This window comes from Heterocephalus glaber, unplaced genomic scaffold (assembly GCF_053883595.1).
Source record: "Heterocephalus glaber isolate CG9 unplaced genomic scaffold, H.glaber_assembly_v1.0 deba00001504, whole genome shotgun sequence".
NCBI classification, from domain to species: Eukaryota; Metazoa; Chordata; class Mammalia; order Rodentia; family Bathyergidae; genus Heterocephalus; species Heterocephalus glaber.
In genome coordinates, this window is record NW_028258324.1 from 43468804 (window position 1) to 43474403 (window position 5600).

The window sequence follows — 5600 nt, forward strand, 5'->3', positions numbered from 1 at the left end:
ATGAGTACCCTGAGATGAGTACCACTGGTCAACAGTGAACATTCTCCGAGTGTCTCATGAGCACTGCTGCTTCTACCTTGTTATGATTCTCTGGTCAAGGCATTTCTTTGGAATTTGTGAAATGTGTATCCTTCAAGCTCTCTATTAAGCATATTGAAATGAATTTTGTTGACTTTATACAGTATACCCTGGGATATTAGTAAGTCATTTTTCTCAATCTTTCATAATCTACCACCATCTAGTTTGGCATTTAATCTTTAGTTAATGGAATAATATTCTACTGGTTTAAAAACAAAAGACAACACATTTGAAGCTTAAAAGAACACAAATTTGTTTTCTTACAATTCTGGAAGTCCAAACTCTGTAAAAGTGTCCCACTGGGCTTTAATCAAAGTATCAAGAAAGTAAAATTTCTTCCGGAGTCTCTAGTGGAGAATCTGTTTTTCTGCTTTTTTCAGCTTGGAGACTCTGTCTGAATTTCTTGGATCTTAGCCCTCCTTTTCTATTTTCAAAGTCAACATTGCCCTGGTCCTTTTCACAATCCCCTCTATGCTTCTCTCTTGTCTGGTTTTGAAGTCTGTTGTAATTATGTTGTAGCTACCAGAAAAATTTAGAAAAAAAGCTTCCCACAGTAAGAGTCAGATGAATAGCAATAATAATAGCATTTGCCACCTTTGTTTTTTATATACCCTAATATGTTACAGATTTGGGAGATTAGGACACTTTTGGTGGCCATTATTATGAGGGTCTACATGTCATTACATTTTCACACTTGTAGTACCCTTCCTACTAGTCTTTCTTCATCATTCCCTAGTTTCTGTAGTGTGCTCAATGTTCGAAGCTTTATTGGAGGTCACCTAGTCTCTCAATTAAGTATTGAGCCTGTCCCTCAGCTTGCTTTGCCTTCCCAATATAGAATATGAGAGGCCTATTTGTACAATATGAGGGAGACTTTTCAACTTTCATTCTTACAGTTAGCATTCATTGCCAATTAATCATTCAGTCATTTGTTATCTTTTCTCAAAGCAATCAAGATTACAGATTCTACTGCCCATAATGTTGTTATTATTTCCTCTATCATTCTCAAAGGCCTTGTAGACTGTGCAGTTTCTTCACTTTCATCAAGTATTCTATCCCAATTCATCTCAGGTGAAAGTTTTGAAAATTGCATTGCTACCTTGGGCCGAGAGCTCTGTATGTTCTGCTCCTCAGTTATGAAATTCTCATTTCCAGAGCTGAGAGGTGTGCAATCCAGCTGAAAATTCCACCAAACTGTTGTATTTCTCAGACAAATCTTGCACTAACATTTTCAGGTCACCCAGGGACCAAAATCTAAAATGAAGTTTAACATACAGGAAGCATATTAAATAGTTTCTATAAGTAGTTTCTATAAAAGGGAAATGAAGAAAGTATAACCAGGCAAGGAAACAAACAGGGTAATCAATCAAAATAACAAAACTCTATAGGGAATTTTTTATTAAAAAAGGAATTCTTCAGTGCAGCCAGTAGGAGTAATCTTGAAATCAATGAATGACATAAATACCCAGGCATGAAAAACAATGCTGGTGGTCACTGCTTTCAACTTTAAAGATTCTCACAAAGAAATCAGTCTATAGAAATATTAGGATCTGACAAGAGAAATATAATAAAAACAAAAGAAAAAATCATTGACATCATTTCTAGAGTATTTTGAGATGTGATAACAACTCAGATATAATAAAATTCCTTTTGAACATTTCCATACATTACAATTTGCATCAACACAGAATTTGTGTGTTTTAACAAAACATAACTTTATATAGTCTTTTCTGTTTGAAAAAACTAGGTTACTTGTTTTTTGGGAAAATTTCATTTAATGGGTCTTCTTTAACACTTGGTAAAAAACAGCACTTTAGTTATTGAGTTCCTGATTTATTTGGTCAATTATTCTTTAACCATTTTAAGGTTACCAGAGAAGTATTTCAGATTTAAAGGAAATAGGTTGATTAAAATATTTTTCTAATAAAATTTGACTTTTTATAATTTATGTTAGAAACTCCAATTTCATTACATACTTGAAAAATTCTCTGGACCAGAGCCTAAGAGGAAGATGGCCAGAACACAGAAAGCCATAAACATCCTTGTGTTACATAAGCTTCACCCAGCAGCCTCTGAAGGTGCCACATTATCTTTCTAAATTGAAGATTCCCCACTCTCAAATGTAAGTCTTTAAAACAAAAATTTGCCATTTAATCCCTTCAGGCAAAACATTAGAGTTTGACACAGAATTCTATTGCAGGGATTATTTTATCTAATAAAATGGGTATATGTGGAGCTTTCTTTTTTCACCCTATTCAGTCATTAAGCAGTGAAGACTGATGATGGAGGAAGGTGAATAGGCAAACTGACAGGTAGCTGTGCTCTCAGAGACAACTTGTAGAAAGAAATAAAGGTAGCAGCACAACTTTTATTGTCTTTATTCTAACAAAAGAATGCAGGTTTCCTGCAAATCTGTGTCCCAGAATTTAATTGAAAGTGAGGGAATTATTTTAGGCAAAAGAATTTCCAATGGAAGTCTTCAGCATCTCTATTCAAAACAGGACTCTCACACTGTGCCCTCAAGGCTTTGACTTTAGTTGTGTCAACTGAGAGGATTCTGATTCTGAATGTAAAAATCTGAGGCATCACAAGTTTGATACATGCTGCTACAAAGAAGCAAAGGAGTCTTCAAGTCTCATTCAGAGCTGCAGCCTGGAAGTGATTTCATTTTTGTTTTCTAAGTTGTTTTCCTTTCACGCTTTTGCTGAGCTGAAACCAGAAAATGCTTCTGAGCAGTGTTGAACATTGCAGCAGATGTATTACACATAAACACACAGAAATATACACAGAGAGCCCCGGAGAATATAAGCTAGTGTTATCCACAAAATCTGTCAATTACAAAAAATTCAAAGCATAAAACAAAAATAAATATTACTTTGATCTTGCCAATCACTCTGAGTAAAGTAACTCTAACTCTCAAGTGATCACTACTATAACCTGTGGGATGGTGAGAAATAAATTCTACAAGTAACATGTTCTTGGGTGATAACAAAAGAATCAGCAAAACAATTTTCAAAAACTTGGTAACTTTCCCTTCCCTAATCCCCAAAAAGGCACCAGATCTCTTCTTCTTTCTGAACTTACAAATTAAACAGCTCAACAGAGTGAGTTTTGTTAGCTTAAAATCATCCTTCTTTGCATAGTTCATGTCTTTTACATCTATTCAATCCCTTTAGCATCATTTTGTCAAGTCTAAGGTGAGCAAAAATATGTTCCATACACATCTTTCTTCTACAGTCTGTATTTAAATGTGCGTTTCCATTTTCTCCATTTATTTCTTTAAGAACTTGCATCCATATGCTGGGATAACAGATAAAGTGATATCAAGTTATGTATAGTTTACCTCAAATATCAGTCAGTATTTTATTTTTCTCGAGTGGTTGCACTATAAGGTTAGTATATTATCATTATATTTTATTAATATTATCTTATAATGATTCTAGTCCAGATGTAGAAATATTCAGCCTATGTATGTGGCAAAGGGAGGAAATCTTTTGTGCACTAAAGAAAACTTCCTGACAACATTATTCATTTATTCAGACTGTACTTGTGGTTCATCTTGCCCCAGGGTTTGGTCTTTAGTAGTTTTATTTAAATCTTAAATTAAATTAAATGATGAAGTTATATTTATTAAAAATACCGAAAAAGTTTACTTCTGGAAAAACACTGTATCATTCTAAGTAAACATTAAGTAACATGGATAAAAGCTAGAGTCTGAGATTTATCAAAATCAATGCTTTATCTGCCTGAGCCATTTCAGTTAACTTTTACTTTGATTGTCCTCTCAATCTATCATTTTTATAAATATTTTATTGGTTAAGATAGTGTCACCAAATTTTTAGCCAGAGTGTTTCATCTGTATTGTGATAAAAGAGGCAAAAACAAATATAACTACTTTGAAACAAGATATGAGTTTCAGTAAAATATTCACCAGTCCTACAGCAGCCAGAGCATGTCCCTTGACTAGAAATAGAGACCAGAGCTTTCTAAGGTGCATAAATGCACCTCTGGGTGTCTAAACATTCCATGGAGATAAACAAGTTATTAGAACTTATATTTCTCTTTATTAATCTAGAAATTTTAGAAAGTGCTGTTGCTAATATGTAAGATATTACTTCTTTCAATGGCTTTCAAAGTCTGTATAGGAATCCTCAAGTGTCAAGTGGGATATTTCTTGTATCCAAAAGTAACAGCCTACAGAATAGAAAATAATTTTGCCAGCTATTCTTCAGAGACCTCATGTCTAGAATATATAATGACCTCAAAAAATTAGACCCCCCCAAATGAAAGACCCAGTCAAAACATTGACAAACAAAATTATTAGACACTTCCTAGAAGAAGTACAAGTGGACAATAATTATTTTAAAAAGCAATCAACATAACCGTCCATTAGAGAAATGTGAGTTAAAACAACACTGAGATTTCATCATACCCCTGACAAAATGGCCATCATCAAGAAATCAAATAATAAATGCTGGAGAGGTTGCAGGGAAAAAGGAACCCTTCTACACTGTTGGTAGGAAGGTAAACTAAGACAATGATGGAAATCAGCATGGAGATTCTACAGACAACTAAGAGTAGATCTTCTATTTGATCTAGCTGCTCCCCTTCTTGCATCTTCCCTGAAAGATACATGCATGTCCAGATTTACATCAGCACAATTCATAAAACTTCAATATTGGAAGCAGCTCATATGTCCATTAACAGATGAATGGATAAAGAAAATGTGGTATTTACACACAATGAAGTAGTACTTCTCTGTCATAAAGAAAGATAAACTTGAGTCATTTGTAGGAAAATGTATGCATCTTGAAACCATAGTGTTATGTGAAATAAATCAGACATACAAGCTTAACTATCACTCAGTTTCACTTATATGAGAAACCCAGAGTAAAAATAAAGATCAAAATATAATTTAGATAATAGAAAGTAGGGAGATAGATCATTCTCAAAGGAGAAGGACATCAAGAGATGAGGGGAGAGAAAAGGAGGGAAGGGATAAAAGATGAAAAAAAGGATTCTGGATGTGTTATGTACATGTACCAACTCCACAAAAGCAATATAAACATTAAGTGCCGCACACATATACTAAATAAATTAACATTTAAAAATACCTATAAAAATAACTAAAGGCATAAATTCAAGCTGGGAAACTGGACACCCGCCTCACCTCCTTCATCTAGATCCCAATTTTTGAGGGATACTCATGCCATTGAGTAGACATAGAAAGTATATTATGAAATTTTAACTAAACTAACTCTCACAGATGGGTTTATGGATAACAAAATTTTACTTCAAATAACAGATTTAATATATATAAATATATAAGCATAAATGAATAAAGAAAAAATAGACTAATGATAGCTATAATTTGAGTATAAGGGCTAGAGGTACACAATTTTACCAAATAATGATGTATTTGTGATCAAGTAAGCTAGTCATGACATTGAAATCCTGATGGAAACTATGATAAATATAGACTTATAACCATTGTGGTTAACAATAAATTTCACTTCACATTC